Below are 12,478 nucleotides of genomic sequence, written 5' to 3' on the forward strand. Positions count from 1 at the left end.
ATTGCTACATAACTGTCATATCCAATTAGATATTGTCAACCCAGAATTTATTTACTCATTCACATATATGTACTTATTTTCACATATCTTTACCTCTATAAAAATATAAGGGAATAACAAAGTCATAATTACACAAGAACAGTGAAGAGAAGTCTAAGCCTACTGTAAGGAAGAGATGGATAGAAGACAGAGCTTAAGCTTTAGCTAACTTGAGCTATACTACAGATGAAGTGGGTTACTCTGTAACCTGGACATTAGCACCCACAAAGCCTTTAGAGATGTCCAATGATGAGTTTACTCTGGGTCTTCATCATGTTTGTGAAACTAGGGACCATCCTAGACCCTGGTTGCTAAACAGTGGTTATGCCAGGCATCTAATAAATATTTATTAAATGAACACATCAGAACCAGTAGCATGTTTGGGGTGAGAACATATTGAGACAGGCAGAAAGCTTTCTTTGTAGGGAAATACCTGGGTAGGTTAAAGGAGATCTGAGCAAAGCAAGTATATTATGGGTTCCATAGAACAGGGCAACCCACAGATTCTGTACCTACTGACAAGACGTCTGTCTTCTATGTATAATAAGTTCTTGTTTTTCCTGGTAAGATTTCAACTTACCCATGTGCCTCCAAATTTAATTCATTTCAATAAACTTAGAGGGTGTCTCCTTCACTATCCCCTGGGGTACCATTTATCATTCTGTGCTGGATTGCAATCCCTCACAGATGGTACAGTTTCTGGTCTATAAAGGGACTGCACCCATTCTTCTATCTCAAAATGGAGTCAAAGACTGCTTGAAAAATGGAATTTCCTAGGGGAAAATCCACCATTTTTTACAATAGGTAGTTACATCCAGTATGATATAACCTTGATGACAACTTAATAAAGCCTACATTGTTTTTCCATTATAAAAATAATATACATCTGAAAAAAATCTTTATTTTCTAAATTTTGCTCTTATCTTTATCTATTATTATGTACAGTCACTTTCCCTAAAATTTTACTTGCCTTTTGGTGAGATGACCTTGGATGAGTTTTTTAATAGGTAGTGTAAAGAATAAATTTTTGATATATTACATATCTGAGAATATATTTATAGGTACTCTTATTAATTTATCTAAAAATAGAAATTTATTTCAGACTATTGATGGTTTCCAAAGTGGTTTTAGACTACACTGGGTACATTCAGGGTGGTAAAGCCACAGGTCAACGTGTCTTTAGCTAATCATTATTCTTCAAGAAATTTTATTTACACTTGTTCTTTAAATGAAAGATTTTGAGTATCACCCCTGTCCTTTCTCTTCCTCTTCTTTCTCCCTTGCTTTGTTTTTGTTCTGTTCTCTTTTGCTGGCTAAACCAGTGCTTTGATTTTCATTGTGATGTGACTTAATGCCTATTTAACTTAGTCGAATTCATCAATCAACATCCTTAAATCCCAGGGAACTGTTTTGATTATGTTATTATCCATTTATATGTGTTTTTTCTGGCTTTTATATATATATATATATATATACTTTAAAATTTGATGGGTTGTTTTGTTTTATAGTTTTGGTTTTAGAATTTCATAGGTAAATGTGCCTCATTTCTCAGAGGATTTCAGTTTGGTTCCCAGTCACCACTTTGAGTAGATTCCCAACCATCTGAAATTCGAGCTCCATGAGATCCAGCACCCCGTTCTGGCCACTCTGTGTACCTGCGTGCACATGGCTTTCACTCACACAGGTATTCACATATATAAAAAATAATCTGCAAAGGAAAAATAAGTTAAGATTTATGAGGATTATGTTTTATCAAAAATAGATCACATTAAAATAAAATTGAAACTTAATAATGGTAAAATACAACAAAGCACATAAAGACAACGCAGTGTTTCAGTTGCTTAAGTACCTCAAATCCTTATACAGTTTACAGCTCTGCAAGCACTGTCCTCTTCTTTATGTAGGAAAACAATTTTACAATATTTCCTATGGTCAGAACATAAATATTTAAGACTTTCTTCTCATTAATGAAATGGTACTACTTAGTAGGTTTGAAAATTTTTCTTTCAGATTATTAACTTGTTATAATGTTGCATTAAGTTTTAAGATAGTAGTTTTGAGAAAACCACTCAAGTTTGCTTCATGTATGCACTAGACCATTGTCAGACATTATCTAGTGCACTTCTGTTGGAGGAAGGCTTTTATTCTGAACACTTATTCAACAGAAAGATGAAAAGATATAAGGTATACAACTGATGTTGGCAGAATTCTCGGGAACCAAGCTCAGGCAAAAAGGTTTTGCTGACCTTGGCCTTTTCTTAACAATTTCTGCACCGTGGTTGTCATAAAAAGCTCTTATCCACCATGTGTTACCATGATAATAAGCTCACTCAGACCCAGAACCAACAGAGACATTCTGAAACCACAGGCCCACATTACTCATTCCTCTCTTAAGCTGCTGTGTCAGACATGTTGATACAGCAACAGAAGTGTGTCCCGGTCTATTAACTCCTGCAGCTGTTCCTTCTGGTAAGCAGCCCTGGAAGGTTAATTCAGACACAGTGTCCTTGAAATTTGTACATTTGATATTTTGCAGCATTACTAATGTTATTTCAATTAAATACTGTAAACTTACCATGTATCTGATATTGACCACAATTGTTTTCTTTGTAAAATGACATCTGGAAAGTTATATACTCATAGCATTTTAGTATAAGTATAAAATGAGAAAGAGGGTTTTAGTTTGAGGAAATGACTTTAGAAGCTAAGAGAATCTACCACCTATGTAATTTCATCATTCTTTTTTGTTTTTTTCTGAGCAAATTGTACCTATTAAGCTAAGATCAGGACAAACTATATAATACAGTGACATTATCTATAACATGGTTGTAGAGAATGCTGATCTCAGGAAAGCTTCAGTAAGAAATAAACCCACACATCTCTAAGAGATGTACTCTTTATCAGAACGGAATGGTATACATGATTAATATTACAGAATACAAAGAAAGATAGTCTGAATTACTATAAAGTACCTATGTGCACAATATTTCAAACACTTCCATATAAATATTTATATGTTTTTCTTTAATCCGCAGCTACCTTAAGAGTTCCCTTGAATGCTGCAGTTGATTAAAAAAAAAAAAAAAAAAAAAACAAAAAACCTCCTTAAAGGAAAGACATCAAGAAAGAAAGGTAATAACTCCATCATCCTGAGGGGAAATTCTTGTGCTTCCCAAATGCGTCCTCCCTTTCACCATACTCCGCTCAGCACTGGTCTCAATCTCTGCTTTTCCTTGTACATCTAAGTTCTAGAAGATGTACTCCCTTTTTGTAGGTGCAGCCATAGTCTGCATCATTAAGGGTACATAGTGTCTTGTGAGCCACAGACATTCTTCTTCTATGTTATACTGATTTAATTAGGCCATTTCTTAGAACCAGACACACTGTTGGAAGAGCCCACAAAGAGCTGAAGAATCCTCTGCCTTAACAATCCTCAAGCATTCAGCCAGAGACTGTGTGGGAAATCCTTCACAAAATACAGGTTTTGTCAATTTGAATATTATTTAATATAGAAAATATACATGCGTGAGACCATGGATATTAGTTCTATTGTAGGCAGCGAATTTGTTGTAAAGTATTACTTATGATTTTTTGGAGACTTGCTTGTTGGGGCCGGCCTGCAGCTCTCATGTCCGGGTTCGAGCCTGGAAGACATCTTGGAACTGGAAGAGAAGAGGGAATCTAGGCGGGTAGAGAAATAATGGAACCAAGACAAGCTAGTCTGCTCAAGGTTCAAATTTTTAATGGCGGACACGCTTTATAAAGGAGAGGGAAAAGCCCATTCCCTCCAAATCATCTTTGGAGCCCAGCTGCAGGTGACCACATGTAGGATCAGATGTAGACTTTGGAACAGCTAGGCCCACTCCCAGAAGGTAGCAGCAGCGGCAGTGGCAGAACAATAGAGTGATCCAGGGAGGCAGGCTCCACCCTAGGTGATCTCCTTAGTGGCAAGCAAAGTCAAGGTCTGGCTCAGCCTGCTTCAGGCTTGTGGGAGGCTACATCTCCTTCCTGTTATTAATATAAAAAAGAAAGGCTGGACTGTGGCATACAATTTATTTATGCTCTATAGTTCTGCCTGATTTCTTTGGGCCTAGTGAAGAAACCTGTCTCAGTGGGATTCCCTAACTTTTCTCATGGTAAACCCTTGTTTGATTAAGACTGTCCTTACTGTCCTAGTAAACATTTTGCAGACCTGCCCTGAGCTGTTGGCTCTGTCTTTTGTAATGCTTAATTAGTTACTGAATAGGTAACTTCCTTGCTGAATTCCTACTGAGTTCCAAGTTGTCGGCTTCAAGGTCTTACTTGGATGTTGGAATACTGGCGAAGGCTTAACTATGCCAGAATTCAATCTTAAAAGGCACTTATAATAAGATAATACAAAAAGAGAGCACGCGGATCCATACACCAGACTAACTTGGGGATAGGGTAAGAATGTACGGGTTATGAGAATGCCAAAGTTCCAGGAGGTGAGTTTCCGTGAAACTCTTTGCCTTGTGAGTTTTCTCAGGCCTCTCAGCCTGACAAGCAAACTTTACTGGAGTGTGCATAGCATTCTCTCTCCTTTTTACATTTCTGCCGAAATTCTGGAATGTCCTGCCTTGTCGTAGCTATAGATCTTAGGAGTGTTCTAAAGATGAGTGGAAACACAACGATTTACTAATAAAATAGTGCCAATAATAATAGCAAGTAGGATAATATATTGAACCCAATCCAGGGGATTCAATGCACTTAAGTTATTTTTTAAATCTCTGGCCAATTCATCAATATTTCAAGTGTTCAAGTGACTATTGCTAATATCTGAAATTTCTGCCTTTTTAGCCTTAATATGCTATGTCCTGTCCTATTGTTAAGACTACTACTTCTAAGAAATTAACCTTTGCCTTCAATTCTTTACATGGCTCTGTGGTACTATTAATAAACCATGGCCTCTAGGCAAGTATCTCTGTCTAGATTAATATGATTTTGAGAATTGGGTGTCCATCTAGACTGTCTTGCCCCCATAGCAAACCTTATTCCCAAATCAGACCAAAAGCCACAATATGTACTAGAATGTTTCTTGAAAGACTAGTAACTGCCACCTGCGGGCTGTTGGAGGCAGGGATGCATGCCAGTTGCAGTCAGGCTGAAGGGCATTGACTGACCTGCTTGAAAAACAAAGTCCAGACAGTGAAAGGCAGCAGTACAAAAGCTTCTTTTGGGGAAGTCCAGGTACTCTATTCAATTGCAAATTAGCAATGGCCAGGCTTAGACTTAGAGCTCCCAGTGTGGGGGAGGTGACCTTGAGATCACAGAAAGGCTGCAATCTTTTTGGGAGAGGAGGCTGTGTTCTAATTTAACTTTGTTAAGTAATTAAGAATATTTAGCTAACTTCCCTGGGATTCTCTAATACTGGAATTATTACTAGACCAGTCCAAGATTGAGTTAGAATAACTGGTCACAATGAGGAAAAGAGAAGAATCACTAATCTTTCTAAGTCAGACTACACAGTCTCTGATGTTCTTTTTACCTTAAGGTTAAAAGCTTGAAACAAGGCAGCTTCACTTGTCTAAACTGGACAAACGGCAAGCAATGATGGGTCAAAAACATGTACCCAAATTAGCTTTATTGTCACTAAAATCAGGGCACTTACCTGTCAGCCTGTCACACGAATTAGGCATCATGCTTCTGCAACGCAGCGTTCTGTGGACAGGACCTATGCTTTTCCCCTTTCTAATAAAGTAGCTGTTCAGGATTAAGCCATATGCCAATAAGTAGATCCTTTTAAGATACTATAAGGCATTTATTAAATTCTTTGACATCCAAATTTCAAAATTCTAAAATAAAAGTATGATTTAAATAATGTGCACGGGAATGCACTAAATAATATGCATGGGAATATAATTTCCCCCTTCTTTGTCTTTTAAGAAGCTAGTTTTAAAGTTCCACATACCTTGTCCTTGAGAATTAATAATTTGTTGACAAAACATCTCAAATACTTGACTGTTGTAGTCAATATTAATGTAACATGGGCAGTAACTAATTGCACTTTCAATTGTTTTTCTTAAAGAGCGGTTGTAACTAGAAAACTTGAAAAGGTATTAATAGTCACATGTGTATAATTTATTTATTTATTTATTTATTGACTCGGAAATAAGAGCATTTATTTACAGCAATTTATTAAGTATAAGTCCTCAAGAATTAACACTATTATGTGCAAACAAGTAGTAACTGAGGACACTAAGAGGAAAGAATTTTACATGCACAATTTCCAAGAATACTAAAATTTTATCTTGAAGCATAACTGTTTTGAATATATAAAGAACGAGATTATATATCTAATCTATCTTATATGTAGGACCTATAGTCTGTCTGAGATATAAATCTAGCATTTATACTTATGAGTTGTATATGCATAAGCAATTGCAAATTTGAGAATTAATAGCATCTGAGGGATGAACAATCTTAAGCAATTGTGAGCTCTGAGATATAATATTGACTATTAATATACAAAGTAAGGTTTGATTGTTCAGCATTTTAAAACACCATCTACAGCACACAACTTGATTATCTGTGCTGAAGCAAGGGGAAGCTCAAAAGAATAAGAATGTGATCCAAACCACATCTACTGATTTCCCATAGAGGGGTTGTTTTTAAACACAATAATTGGGATGCATGCATGCATGAATTTATAGAAGATACAAAAGCATGCATAAAAACAATTTTTTAACTTATTTTTGGGCTATAGATTGTCAATTTTATTTAAAATGATGGTATGTAATATATCAATTATTAATATTCTATAATAACCAAATTAATTGCTGTTTGGAACAAGGAACAGACACTTAGTCAGGTTTTTAAGACACAATTCTTGTTATATTATCCCAACCTATATGACTTTATCTTATAATTTTTGGTAGCACCACAGCGGCTTAACAGGATGCTGAATGAGGTGAATGCCACCTCGGCCTCGCCCTTAAGAGGCATTAGCTAATAAAATACTTTCCACTTAGGAAACAATATACACTGAAAGATTCAAACTCTTAGCTTCTTGATTACAGCTCACTAGAAGCAAAACTCTTTACAAATATCAGAATGTAAAGGAAATAACAAACCTTTAAATCTATAATAACTTCATATGAAGTAGGCAAGCCAGATTGTAATGCCTTTATAAATTCTACAGCCCAACTGACCTTTTTTATAAACTTAGAATTTAAACTTTATTTAGAACAACAACTGCAAAGGTGCTCTTACAGCTAAAAGGAATTCTCTCCTGAAGGCAGGGAGGGGGGAGGTTCTCAGAACTTCCCTAGTCACAGTTTGTGAAACAAAGGAGATTTTGCGCCAACTTCCCCGAGGCTGCTCTGAACTTGCATTAACTCGAACATAAGAAAAAATTTTCCAACCCAAGCATTTTGGCCCTCCTGTAATGAGGAAAGATTTTAGAACTACTAAGTTTTTTTGTAATATTAGATTGTAACTACAACCCTGGGAAAGCAAAACCCAATCTCAAAACAATTTATCACCTTAAGAATCAACATTAAAACTTCACTACTACATTGCGAGATTTGGCTGCCAATTTATACCTATGAACGCATGACAGTGCAAGCTTTAATGCTTCATTAAAGAGACATTGCTTTAAGTCTTATCTTAATCCTACTTTCTAGGATAAGAATCTCATTAAATATTATCTCAGCTAGAAGTGTCTTAGGAGGCCCAGTTTTTTGGCCCGCTTATGCCACATGTTTGAAAAGACTCCTGAGTTGCCAATTTAAGGCTAACCTTCTGTTAACAGTGTAACAGTTATTTAATCTTAACAAATAACTTATGAGTTGATTGTGAAGACACGCAGAGCACATTACCAGTAAAAAAACCAAATAAAGCAGCTACACTTAGACCAATCAGGGAATATTAATTTTTCTAGCTATAATTATAAAATAAAAAGCACTTTGTCATTAACTAAACGCAATAATCACGAATGCAGAGAATTTTCTTAGGAAAAAAACATCTATCAGCTTTTTCTGCCCCAAAACCATGAGGCTGCCACTCTCGGCTTTGCTATACCAGCAGAGAAAGTTTTAGTCATCTTTTATCTTCCAACATGAAAACACAGAACATTCATTCATTCAGACTAGACATGAACATACATGAATTGAACACATGAACAGACCGGTGCACCAGACATTAGACAAGACCTTAGACAAAAACACAAAGAGGGCAGAGAACTTCTGCTGTAGGGCCCAGAGAGAACAAAGCAGGGCGCCCCTATAATTTCTCTCTGCTTCTGGGACATTTTCCACCTGCCTGATGCAGTTTCTGACTGCGGCCAATCTGCCTGATTATAAAATCCCTTTTATTAAACCCTTTTATTTCTCTCGCCCAAAAAAGCAGCTTTTTTAGGCGGCCGACTGCCTGCCTTTTGAGTTCCTAGTTCCTGATAACTCACTGCTGAACCTAAGTGAATCCAGCACGCGGGTCTAGTGCTGTTCCAGCTTAGCAGGTACCACACCTTCTCTGGTACGAATTTTCTTTAATTCTTTTCTTCTTCCATGGAGCTCCAAACCAGCAGTGTTTCTTCCAAATGTCCTCTGCCATTCTCAGGTCCCAAGTTGGTTTGCCAAATTGTTGGGGCCGGCCTGCAGCTCTCATGTCCGGGTTCGAGCCTGGAAGGCATCTTGGAACTGGAAGAGAAGAGGGAATCTAGGCGGGTAGAGAAATAATGGAACCAAGACAAGCTAGTCTGCTCAAGGTTCAAATTTTTAATGGCGGACACGCTTTATAAAGGAGAGGGGAAAGCCCATTCCTGCCAAATCATCTTTGGAGCCCAGCTGCAGGTGACCACATGTAGGAACATAACAGTTAGGCTGACTCCTAGCAGCAGCGGCAGTGGCAGAACAATAGAGTGATCCAGGGAGGCAGGCTCTACCCTAGGTGATCTCTTTAGTGGTAAGCAAAGTCAAGGTCTGGCTCAGCTTGCTTCAGGCTTGTGGGAGGCTACACTTGCTATTATATCCTGCAGGCTTTTTTTGAAAATCTGTTATGTAGCTGAGGATAACCTTGAACTGAGAATCTGATACTCCTGTCTCTGCCTCCTGTGTTCTGGGTATGTTACTGAGTTTTTTGTTTTCTTATTTTTATTTGTTTGTCATTTTGGGGAGGGGAAATTACTTATCATTAAAAATATGTGAGCAACCTTTTGGTAAGATTTTTCCACTCCATTTTGTAAGTTTTTACTTGCAAATATGCCATAATCTGTCTGTTCTTCTGCTAATGAGACCTTATGGAATTTCCAGTTCTTGACTATGACAAAAAATATTCCCATGAACCTTCTCAAACATGTTCTTCAGTGAGCTGTGCACACCTACTTGTGAGTCCTTGGAAGTGAAGCTATCAGGTTATGGAGTCTACATGGCCTCTATGGAAATAATGACTGGCAAAGACCTCTCAACCCTTGACCAGTGTTCAGTGCCTCCCACCCTGGAGACTGCTTTTCTTCCAGCTTTCGGGGAGTGCCGAGGCTCACTTAGCCTCTCTGCTGTGAGGTGAGGGAATGTGTGGGAAGTATCTGTTAACACAGTTAATACACTTAAGCTTATCTTGCCTGCTTAGCCAGATCGTCTTCATCCACCTTCCAAAAGTCCCTAGTGCAGTCAACTCCAGAATTATTAGTCTATGATCTAAATTGAAAAGATGTTCTTCTCTCCTGTTCATCTAAGATTCATTTGCCTTTCAAGTTCCCTGCTTTCCCCATGATTTCATTGTTCCAGTTGATGCCCATGCCTCATCTATTACTTTGTCCTCCTGGTTCATATTTTTATAAAACACTATACTGTATTTTTGTTTTAAAAGATGTTTTGTTTGGGATGTCCTTAAGCCGTCAAAGCCATGGCTTTGAGGAGGGTAGTAAAACTCAGCTCTTTTCTCTTTCTCTAGGTTATATCAGACCCTGTAGTGAATTGCTCTTTCTCTGCCATGTATTCCTGCCATAATGTACTTCCTTATCACAATTTGAAAAAAGCAAAATAAAGGACATACATGTTCGACTATGATCTCTGAAGAAGTAAGTTTTCTTTAAATTGGTTACTTTATTTACATTTCAAATGTTGTCCCCCTTCCCAGTCTCCCCTCCATAAATTCCCCATGCCTTTCTCTCTCCCTTTTGCCTCTAAGAGGGTGATTCTCCACCTACTCAGCCATTTTCGCCTCACCCTTCTAGCATCCTCCTATACTGGGTTATCAAGCATCCACAGGACCAAGGGTCTCCCTTCCCATTGATACCTAATGATTTCTTAGAAGTTTTAATATTGCTGCCACAGTAATACATGTATACATGTATATGTATACATATAGATACACACACACATACACAATGGCTTATGGCTCCACAAAATAGTTCTAGTCTAATGCCTGCAGTTTGGAATGAATTCTTTTGTTGTTATGCTTTTGGAGTTATCTGTATATTTTTATCTTGCTCATCATGTTGTTTCAAGCAAGCACACCATCTGTAGCATGAAGTCTAATATCACTTACCGTATGCTGATAGAATCAAGATATTTATGGGCTGTGACTTCCACAGGCAAGTCTAGTTAGTAAGATGTTCTGGAATTATTTTGATGTTTTACTTCTGTTTAATGTCAGTAGTTTAGGAAATGTGTAGCTTAGATCTCAAACCACATTGTTTTGTTGGCTATACTTCAGGGAGTGGATGTCAGTGATGTGACTGATAATGTGGTTCAAAAGATGGATCTTATATGATGTCTGCTGAGACAGAATTCTGAAAATTGTGTTACACTTTTCTTTTCTGTTACCTGAAGAAAATTTGTATGGCTATGGGAGAAATCCTGCTACTCCTGCAACACTTATGATGATCTATGGATACATACACCAACAGACCACATGTGTGCTACTGGAGATGACCATGATAATACCATTTCTGATGGGGACTGAACTTAAGGAGATGGTATAAAGAATAATACATTCTCCAAGGAACTTTTTAGATACCAAGATTCTTTTGGTTTTCTTCTGTGTTTCAGCATCAGACACAAACCTCTCCACTTGTTGGAGGGGTAAATGTCAGATGCTGTGTGGTGGCAAAAGGCATCACAGGCCTTGAGGGCAGCAGACCATAGGTGAAAACATACTCTGTATTGTACTTCAGTTTGGAGATCCATGGAAAACTGATTCTGACACACTGGGCAGACAAACCCGAACCTCTTGTTGATTCAAGTCTTGCAAGCATGCTGATGCTATCCTAGGATCCATAGTTAAACATGTGAGTGCAAACTAAATAGGTCAAGTAGGTGTGCTTTTGAGAAGACAGGATCAGCTGTGGCACCAAGGACAGAGTAATTATTTCATGAATATGGGGACTTTGGAGCCTAGAGATATTCAAAGGATTCTATAAGATGATAGAATACCCCATAGAATACAGGAGAACCAAGCACGTAAGTACACCAGCCAGAGGCTTTTAAACATTTCTGAAGAGAAACACAAACATTGATGACATAAGAATGCAACCTTAGATAGTCTAGAGGTGAGCACATGTGAGTACTAACTGATTCATAGAAAAAGGAAGAAATGTCATTACTTTCATCTGATAAGACAGATTGAAACTATCAATTTTTATTGATGTGTATATTTTGAATAATTCAACAGAAATCAGTGCTAAAAACAATGCATGTTTATTCCAGTACTATTATTAGGCTTAGAAAGTAAAGCATGTGCACATATAGCAGTGTTTGACACATGTTAAATTAAAAAAGAAATCTCGGCTCTGTTGTATTTTTTCTGGTTATTGTACAATTCTTACAATATTAGAGTATCAAAAAAAATCTGTGGGAATTACTTTCTATTATTTTGGGAAATGCTGCTAGTAGCTTGCCTTTAATATGCCTTTCACCTAGACTGTAACCAAGGTAATAATGTGCTATGAGATCATTTATAAGTATGTACTCATTCTGATTACACTGTATACTCAGTCTTTTTACAATCAACTGGCCTTTAAGAAAAATACTGTGCTCAATCTTACTGTGTCTTTGACCTCCAATTCACTAACCTACAAGCTCAGCAGAATGTACAGCTTTAATGTAGCATGTTCCTTCTTCTCCTTTGTGACCCATCCATGCTCCTGACTCAGAACAATGTATGTGTGTGCATAAGATATAGTGGTTAGTTCTCCATTTCCTTTCTATATTGTATTTATCAAGCTGTTCATCAAACAGAGAGGACAATGTTTATTGTAGATACCAGACCAAAATAGATCATCACTCTTCTGGATAAATCAGAACCACTCTCGGATAAATGACAGACACTAAGGGTCAATTTCTTTTCCTTTGCATCATGTCAAGTCTGAAACAATCTATTGTTGGCTCTCTGATCTCAAGCATTTTATAGTCATCTTTCTGAACCTCAGTCGTTAGTCTTCATCATAATGTATAGCACCCTGTAATCCAACAGGTCATGC

The 12,478-nt window shown here is 37.4% G+C and overlaps 1 long non-coding RNA gene across 1 annotated transcript; it reads left to right on the forward strand.

The window, feature by feature from the left end:
* The first annotated feature begins 4,332 nt into the window (after positions 1 to 4,332).
* On the forward strand, positions 4,333 to 10,069 carry Gm42000. The gene is made up of 3 exons (XR_878682.2): positions 4,333 to 4,505; positions 9,363 to 9,557; positions 9,949 to 10,069. It is a non-coding gene; the product is annotated as a predicted gene, 42000 (long non-coding RNA).
* Positions 10,070 to 12,478: the final 2,409 nt, after the last annotated feature.

Source organism: Mus musculus, chromosome 3 (assembly GCF_000001635.26).
Source record: "Mus musculus strain C57BL/6J chromosome 3, GRCm38.p6 C57BL/6J".
NCBI classification, from domain to species: Eukaryota; Metazoa; Chordata; class Mammalia; order Rodentia; family Muridae; genus Mus; species Mus musculus.